We start from the raw sequence: 10,341 nt of genomic DNA, 5'->3' as shown, positions 1-10,341 counted from the left end.
GATATACCCATAATTGGCATATATGAGGCATATTACAATTGTAAAATATGAAACATATTTTAGTGATAAGTACATATTGTATTTTATTGTCTTGTTGATGCTGCTTTTGCGATTTGTCAGTTTGTATGCTGTTAATAACTAATACTGCTAATAGCACTAAAGATGGCAAACTTGGAAAAAAATACTTAAGTTGTGACTACTTACAATGAAGAATATAGTCTTCTTTGGAGCTGTTTCTACCTCCAGAAGTGCCTCTTTTGATACCTAACCATATACTTGTTACAAGAACGTTTTGCACAAACTCTTAAATTAGCGTCATTTGCAGTAAAGTGGTTTTGCAGCCTTAGCTTGATATATTCTTGAGACTGATCAACTCGTGGGTCTTCTCGACATCATGGTCCCGATCACGTGAAACCAGAAGTATTTGACAGTAATAAGCTCAATGGAGTAATGGCCAGATTACATAAGTATAAACGATACGAATGTAGAAGGTGTATGCCAATGAATAAAGGCGTAAGAAAGGAAAATAATAAATAAAGAGAGAGAGGGAAGATTGGAGATACAAACACAGTGAGAAAGAAAGGGATACATAAACCGAGAGATATAGAGGGAGACAGAGTGAGAAAGGAAGAAATAAATAAACAGAGAGAGAAGATAGAGGGATACCGAGTGAGAAAGATAAACTTAGAGAGATAGAGGGAGACAAACAAACAAAGAATGGGGAAAGAGAGAATATAAATAAACAGACAGAAAGAGAGAGAGAGAGAAGATAGAGGAAGACAAACAGAAACAGATTAAAAGAAAGAAAAATATAAATAAACGGAGAGAGAGAGAGAGAGAGAGAAGATTGAGGGAGACAGAGTGAGAAAGAAAGAGATAAATAAATATAGAGAGATAGAGGGAGACAAACATAGTAAGATAGGAAAAATACGCTAATGACGTCAAATTCAGAAATATTTTATGTGCAAAAAGTACTAAATAAAAACATATTTGGAATAATCATATCATTGATTGAATTTCAGTGACAATATTGAAAAATTTAGCGGCTGCCCTATAAGCCAACCACGACGCCCACTTTGGGACCCACTGTTCTATTGGCCAATGAGAACCCAAGGAAGAACCAAGAATTCAAATACTTTACAATTGAAACTAACCTTATTGACGATATGGCCAGATCTTTCACACTCACTCAATCACACACAAATATGAAATAATAATACAGAAAAACCTGTCTATCCCGGAACATGATGGTTCCGAGCAAAATTTTCCGTCTTAGTTTTTCTTCTTATACAGGGTTGACTTTAAATACAGTATAGAGCGCTGCAGGAAATAGTGGAAAGACAGATTTACATTTCGCATTACTTATGTCGAGTACTAATGCATGTACGTACATGAATACAAATGCGATACAGTCGCAATAGGCATAGCAGAGATTACAATTATGTAACTACGCGTACATAACATGTTGGTACACTTTTTACAGTATTGTAAGAACGTACAGTACGTACTTATCTATCTTTTCGAACCCGGGACCCCTGGCATCGTAGCGTGATGTGCATAGAGGGAAAGAGAAAGATTGAAAGATGGAATAAGAGAGGTGAAGAAAGATTGAGATAAAAGTGAAGAAGAGAGATAACAAGAAAAATAGAAAGAACAGAGGAGAAATAGACAAAGAAAGGTGGAGAAAGAGGGTAAGAGATGAAAGAACGAAACGGAATCGTAACAGCTATGAGTATTGTAGCGCATTCGTTCATATCGACAATGTTACCGATAAGCGAGTGGCAACAGAGACGCGTTCCACTTACAGTATTGCATTGTTTTCTTGCGAGCGAAAAAAAATAAGGAAGAAATTTCCGTCTTACTGAGAATAAGAACATCTCGTTGGTCTTTAAATGGTGTTCCGTTTCCGCGTTAAGGAGGTTTCCGCCTTATGCAGGTCATTTTCAGGTTTAAAATCGGTCCGTTCTGGGGACTTTTTTTTCGTATTTTCAGGTTTCCTTCTTATAAAGGTCCCGGATATGCAGTTTTTACTGTAATACAATCACTTAATTACATACAGAAAAATCAAATACAGGGTGTCCGGCTTAGACCTTTAACATTACAAAACAGTATAACTTTAGTTACATTCAATTTCAAATGAAACTTATTGTTTGTATGGGACTGGCAACTGTGGCCATTTGCGACAATCACCAGTACTTCAAGTTGACGTGACGCGCATGCGCGTGTAACGCATAAATTCCAAGATGGCGGAGTTGACGGTTCAGCAGAAAGTGTTCTGCGTTCTTTCACTGGCAGCAAACAAATCTGTGAAGCTTGTTGAACGTGCTTTTCGGCGTGAATTCAATCTTCAACGTCACGACAATGTTCCTTCCTATTTGAGTATTGCTAAGTGAGATAAACAACTAAGAGAAACTGGAAGTGTTGTGTCAGTGGCCGTGAAGTACGCGAAGCGGAAGATATCAGAGGAAAACATTGAACTGATTCGCACTGCATTCACAAGAAGTCCAAGAAAATCAATAAGACGTGCAAGTTTAGAGCTCAACATTCCTCGGTCTACTATCCATGACGTTGTGCACAAAAGGTTACGTCTACGGGCGTACAAGATCCAGTTACATCAAGGAATTTATCCTGATAAGCCTAAAAGACAGACGTTCTCGGGCAAAATTTTAACCGAAATTGACAACAATGCTTTTCTGGACAAGGGATGCTTTACTGATGAAGCTGCATTCCACACGTGTGGCAAAGTTAACAAGCAAAATTGCCGTATTTGGAGAAGTGACAATCCTCATGAGTTTCGTGAAATTATGAGAGACTCTCCAAAAGTTAATGTGTGGTGTGGTTTAATGAAAGAGATGATAATAGGCCCTTTCTTCTTTGCTGAAGAAACAGTGAGAGGAACGAATTATTTAGACATGCTTTAGCATTACGCTGTGCCTCATATGCCTCCAGAAACCATTTTCCAACAAGACGGAGCCCCGGCACATTTTGCTATCATTGTACGAGAATTTCTCGATGAGCATTTTCCTAGAAGATGGATAGGAAGAGGTCCTAAACCACTTACTTGGCCTCCGCGCTCGCCGGATCATTCGCCCCTAGACTTTTTCTTCTGGGGGTTCATCAAGGACCAAGGCTGCAGTATGCCAGTCGAGAACTTGGAAGATCCGCGTAACAGAATTCGTCAGGCGATTAACAATGTGACCCCTCCAATGCTAGTGAATACCTGGACGGAATTGGAATATCTGTTCGACATCTGCCGTGCCACAGGGGGGGGCTCATATCGACGTTGTGTGAAGTGCTGGTGCTGGGACAAAAAATGCATGAGTTTTTCTACCAAAATGTAAATGTTGGTAATAAAATTGGGTTTCACTGCAAAATTATGCTCCTTTGTAATGTTAAAGGTCTAAGCCGGACACCCTGTACTGTTTGTAACATGTGAGAACTGAACTGCTAGAGGTAGGCGAGTTTTGATCACTGTGGAAATTATCACAAACCGAAGCAACGATTCCTAATCCAAGATGCTCCTCTTATACATTCGGAAGATATCATAAATTGAACAATGGTCCTTTGTTATTTAAGTATCATTCTAGCTCTTTCTTCAACATTAAAATATGTAAACTGTATATGTTTTGCATATCACAGCAATAAGTGTATGTGCCGTAGTTTTTTTAATTGATTTAAAAGCGCCATCTCTTGCTATGCGGTGAGCTATTTCACTCACCTACAAAAGTGGTTCAGGGTAAGGTGTCTTATATGTAGAACGTGAACGGAACATCTTGAAAAGTCTTGACTTCTTTCTTCCTAATGTAACACCAGGTCAGTCTTCCAAGATCTCGAGAAATTTCAGCTCATAAGTTCAGGCACGTAAAAAGAACTAGAATTGGAGAAGGGTATGAGCCAAGTGTTTCACACGTTAATAAGATTAATACGTATTATTAATATAATTATTAAAATGTCAATTGATAATTATTATTGATATTACTAGACCGAGCTCCTTTTTCATTTCCATTTGAAAATTATGATTTTCTCACAATTCTGGAGGGGCTGTAACCTCGCCAGCTCCCCCCTGCGTACGCCAATGAGGATGGCTTCGAATCAAGTGTTTCGCTCGTCATAATAATGTTTATGATTAATATGTTAATAAGATTAATATATACATAAGCAAACTAGCCACACTAACTGAGCGTTGTAAGTGTTAAATAGGCCTACATTCTGACTTGGACGCCGCGGGAAAATCTTGAAACACTAAGGGCGCTGTGGAACGAAAATCTCTGGGAACCCCTGTTAGCGTATATTCCAACCTTTGGCTTCACACGTTGGGAGAGAGAGAGAGAGAAGTGATGGATGAGGAAGTAAGCAAAGAGAGATAGAGAAAGAGGATAGGAGTGCAGATAGCGAGAGCAATAGAAATGGAGAAGGATAGAGAGGGGAGAGAGGGGAAAAGAGACAGGGAGAGGTAGGTTGAGTGAGATAGGAACAGATATAGAGTGAAAGAAATGGAGATAGGATGAGACAAAGACAGAGAAATAGAGAGAGATAGGAATGAGAAAGCAGAAAGAGAGAAGGAGAGAGATAGTGAGAAATAGGAATGAAGATTGAGTGAAAGAAATTGAGAAGAGTGATAGAGCAGGAGAAAGTCAGAGACATAAAGAGAGGTTGAGAGAGAGTGGAATTGAAATAGAGAAACCAAAGAGATAGAGTAGGGAAGAAAGAAAGAGATAGAGATCTTCATTACCTCTAGAGACATATGTTAGACGTGACATATGACATGTAACACATAATGGAGGGACACTTATCCCTGTAAAAGTTTAGTGGAAAACACTTTTATAGGATAAGACCAATGTTGAGACCCCTCATGAAATTTTGCATCCTATCCCCTAATTAAAACTATTCGCTTTAAATTATGAGGCGCACTATTTTTGGGCTACCCTGTTCTTGTTATTTTATACAAATTTAATTGATGTTTTATGTCTATTATCAATATTATTAAAATATGTCAATTGATAATACAGGGTGGCCCATAAGTCAGTTGGCACTAGCAGTTATGAGACGCTACAATAAATTGCCAACTGACTTGTGGGCCACCCAGAGATACACATATTCATTATCTAACTTACGTCTTTTAAGATCATAACAGTTTGCATAAAAACACCCGGCCTACCACATAAATTGAAGTCGAAAAATTTTAAATGGATATTTTATTGGATAACAGAAAAGCTATTAGATCCACCTCATTAATAATAAAGCCCCTGTCATTATTTTTATGCGTATTATTATTAGTATTGGTATGCATACATTTTTGCATTCATTGTCAACGCAAAGCTGCATAACCACAATATACTCCTTATCTTTATGTAAGTTCTGAGAGAGTAACTACATATTGTACAGTCACGGACACTGCCGTCTTGTAATGAATACATTGACTTTCAATGGAATCGTTACAAGCCGGCAGTGTCCGTCACTGTACAACAGTAAACAGGTATTTTTCTGATTTAATTAAGGACGTGGTTTTTCAGAGGGGTGGGGTCTGGACCCCATCAAAATACGTCCTTGCAAATATTATAAATATGCAGGTTACCTCGGTACAAAATAGACAACTTTCTCCACTCAAGCAAATTGTGAAATATTTATATACGAAATTGGAATCTAAGCAATAGAAAATATGATATATCATTGCCTTACATAAATATTAATGATACTTGCTTCAATATCGATATATACTACACGATTCCGGTTAAAATTTCACCACAAAGGAATCATTTAGCATTGTTTTGATAATGAACCAATTTCTGTGCTTGAAGATAAGCAAGAAGCATATCCTGGTTCATCCTGTGTATGTATAGCTAGTTACATTCTACCAAGCGCCCTCTCGTGGTTTCCCGAACACGTTAGAAGCCAGAATGGCTTGTTACCAAGTTCCTGTCAGTCATCCTATTGTTTAACACGTAACGGACTATTAACCGCGTCGCTTGCACCTATAAAAGAGGGTTCACTGTATCTCCACCCAATGGGCGTTAAATTGCCTCAGCAACGCTAGCGGCATCTATCGGTGGCTGCTTGAACTGTGGCAGTGTTTTAAATATAGTCCAGAGAGACGAGATCCCGAACTTTCTCGACAGAAACTACATGATTACATTTACGTTAATGTACTTAGGTAGGATGTAAATATTAAATACAAGTTTCTTTAGGTTGAATATCCTTTTCATTTTATTATTATTTAAAAAAATATTTCTATTTCAGGCTACATCGCAATACAACATAGAGTATCTTCGTATATACAGGGTGTTGTCGTACAACACGAATAAACTTTCACAACGTGTCCTAATCTTTTCGTAAGCCTGGCATCGGTGCTGTGAGCACTGGAAAACCGGAAAGTTTTATACTGCGTAATGCAACCGGCTCAGTTTCGAAGTTGACACTGGCATTTATCGTTGATATTTTAAATTTAATTTAATTATTTCTTGAATTGAGTCCTGTATAAGCCACAATGTGTGACAATGGCTACATATAATAGTTGAACACTACAACTACTTAATTTTATATCAACGACTTACTCCTTTGTCCAGTTCAAAGTTACATCGACCCAAACTGTCTATTAACTTTCATTTACATTATGTGCGCTTACAGTCGACGTTTTTGTGCTGGTGGTGTTAGATACGATATCCGCTGTTTAAAATTTGTACTAATGGTCTTACAGACTGTGAAAGTTGTTCAGTTTTTGTGCTAATGGAGCTTGAGACGTTCATCCTTTGTTTAGTATTTATACTGATGGTGTAGAGGAGGTATCGTACTGATGGTGTACTCTGTTTAGTATTTGTACTGATAGTGTCCGAGACGTCATTCTCTGAGTAGAATTTGTACTGATTGTGTTAGAGACACCATTCTCTGAGTAGAATTTGTACTGATTGGGTTAGAGACGCCATTCTCTGAGTAGAATTTGTACTGAGTGTGTTAGAGACGTCATTCTCTGAGTAGAATTTGTACGGATTGTGTTAGAGACGTCATTCTCTGAGTAGAATTTGTACTGATTGTGTTAGTGGCGCAATTCTCTGAGTAGAATTTGTACTGATTGGGTTAGAGACGTCATTCTCTGAGTAGAATTTGTACTGATTGTGTTAGAGTCGTCATTCTCTGAGTAGAATTTGTACTGATTGTGTTAGAGTCGTCATTCTCTGAGTAGAATTTGTACTGATTGTGTTAGAGACGGCATCTTCTGCTCGTTATTTGGATGCTGGTGTTACACACGGTATCCTCTATTTAGTATTTTATTTACAGTTGTATTTTTCATATTTTTCGTCGCCTTTTTTCATATTCTTCCCATCAGAATTAATGATAGATAAACGAGAGGGCACTGACGCATCCCTGGACCAGGACTCGAACCCGTAATCTGTGCGCCCGTTCACCAAGAGGGGGGATGAGTTCGTTCGAGTTCTTGGACCTCACGTCGCACAGAACAACAAAGCGGATGCATATTGTGATGGACAGATTGAGCACACTTATCTTTGAGCTTGAGTGTACAATCATAGGGCTTGAAAGAATCGAGTAGGGGAGATAAAAAGTGTGCACTTACTTTTCACGGGCCGCACCAGTCGTGTCCTATTTTCCAAAGTATCGGAAGATCGTGATAAAAACTCGCGTGCAGTTTTAAGCTTGATCCGCTCAGTGTTGCAATCCCCGTGTGGCATAATTTCACTATTCAGCATAAACTAAAAAGTGTGCTTGTAGGTTTCTAAAATAGACTAAAAAATCTTAAAATTGGTCCTAAAAATATTAAGTTAGGCCCGATAAATCCTGAAGTAGGTTCAAAAAAACTTAAACTAGTTGACAATTCCTGAAAAATGCTGATTAGATATAGTCACCTATATCCTGAAATACACACTATCTTGCATAACGTTGTGTGTGTTGCCTAACCCTACGGCGATAGGCAGAATTACCATTAAAAATTTGCTATTAGAATCCACTCTTCGCCGTATAGTTAGCCACCAATCTTTTTTCATGTTATCCACAGTCAAACTCGGCAATTTTGTCTGTGAGGATCATTGTATTATATTTCAACAAAAACATAGTCAGTGGTGCCAACTTCAATGCTGAATTGTTAGATTGCCACGAAGTGACGCGAAAGTGAGCCAAAGGCGGCTACTTGTGAGTCGCCACCAATCCCCCCCCCCCCTTTGGCACGCTACCGAACATGATGTTATTATTAGTATAGCTGTAAGTATCTGCCGTTACAATATATACATAAATATATTAGGTTGTAGTTATGAGAGAACTTTTTAAAAAGTCAAAGAAAATTATCCGTTGGTCCAGCTCGTGACGGGCTGCTCTTCCTGTTATCTCCCCTCTAGCACCTATGCTGTAATTTAATTTAAAATCCGTGACTGTACAAAGTATGGCGTTTGACGAAGCATTTGATGTCCCGTTTCAAGACTAAAAAAATTTAGTTCGATTTATATGCTTATGCCAACCCTGCTTACGCCGTAATTAAACCTTTCCATTTGGCAACATTGTAAGAGCGACACGTGCCCCCGACCATACGTCGAACCAACCACCTGTCTTGTAGAGGGCGTTGCCAACGTTTTACGTCAGCTCTGCAGGCGACCTCTGTGTGTGTCTGGCCAAAGACTATCACACGATAACAGAATTTGCACCTGGTTCGCTTCTCGCCCACGCCAGGCAGATGTCGCCACCGTCCGCGGGAGAGAGAGGGAACAAAGCGTTACAAACGGAAGCATTAGTAATAGAGCGACCTACATTCGCTCGTTACGTTTTCGAGTGACGAAACGTGCTCGCTTTTTTGTCGACGATGTAAAAAAAACAGGAGGGGAGTGATGAATTAACGTGCACATTTTAGTATGGATTGTGGAGATTGGCTGTCAAGATAGCGTTCACGCGAACATTTGCGTTATTGTTTTGTTTTTTTCTCGCTTCCTGGTTTGTCTTATCTCTGCAGGCTGTTCCCGACATGTTTGGATTTGTAACAAGACGATCCTTTATACATAACGTTCAGAAGTCAAATCTTATCGCTGGGTTCACCCCAGTGCATTGTGGTACGTTCCCGCAATCGTGGCAAAAAGGATGGGTGTGCAGATTTGGAAGAACCAGGAGAATTAACGATGAATGAATTAAGGATGAATTGGCGTTTGAAATAGTCGATGTTTTACGCACTGCTAACCAAGGACGTATTTAAGGGGGTCCAGGGGGGCCGGACCTCCCGAATAATTTATCTAGTACTAAAATAAAATAATGAAAAATTTATTCGTTTAGCCGTTGTTATATAATTTCCTCTGAACTTATTAGAAGACAAGGATTATACGGCTTTGAAGGACAGAAACGACGTATTTCGGAGGGTGGTCCGGACTCCCCGAAAGACTTGTTAAGTACGGTTATTAATTTCCTCTGAACTTTTTAGAAGGCAAGGATTATATTAGGACCATATGGCTTTGAATGACATTACAAAGAAGATTTATGTACACTACTACTCACAATAATATGCATAAAATTTTAATCAGAAACTTACATGTTGCTACTTGTAATCATTTTTGTTATTCGATAAATATTCAATTATTTATCTATTTGACAATAATTTCATTGCCAGGGCACTTGTTTTTATGTAAATTATTCCCATCTTAACTACAGGTAAGCTACGTAATGAATATGCGCTGTTATATCTCTATTCTTATACAGTATATTTACCTATTCGTGTAATATAATATAATATTACTTTATGTATTGTAATTAGTATTAATTAGATTTAATATAATTATTTTAATTTAAACATTATTGTTATTATAATTATTATTTCTGAGACATTTAGTTCGGACCCTCCCCCCCCCCCCAACATATTTCTAGATACGTGCCTGCTGCTAACCTACAAGCAAAACATCCACAATATACTCAAAATATATTACAGGAAAGAAGATACTCCCTCCATAAAGCACACTACTTTTTCTGCAAATGGATATACGTATGTACGTTGTATTTCATGCTAACTTGCAGTAACGTAAAGAACCTCTCAAAAACCGGTCCTTATCTCCCTCCCCCCCCCCCCCCCCGAAGCATCGGTTCCTGAATTGGGAACTTTCGTCACAGTTACTAAATTGGGAAGTCCTGAGTTGGGACATCACCTATTGCATTCTACAAATTATTTTGTTTTTTAGTAGTGTGCCATCAAACACCAGATGTCAGTGTTTGTACATATGGTTAATAATGATGATAATAATAATTCCTAACTATTTTATTATTTAGTTCTTTGTATTATTGATTTAGTTTATTATTAGTACTTATATTGATAAATGTCTGTTATATCGGAGACACTTTTCTAACACATATTTTCAGTTTTAAATG

The sequence above is a fragment of the Lepisma saccharinum genome, chromosome 28 (genome assembly GCF_977018435.1).
Source record: "Lepisma saccharinum chromosome 28, izLepSacc3.1, whole genome shotgun sequence".
Taxonomy (NCBI): domain Eukaryota; kingdom Metazoa; phylum Arthropoda; class Insecta; order Zygentoma; family Lepismatidae; genus Lepisma; species Lepisma saccharinum.
The sequence above is the reverse complement of the archived record's forward strand: the minus strand, read 5'-3'. Positions refer to the sequence as shown.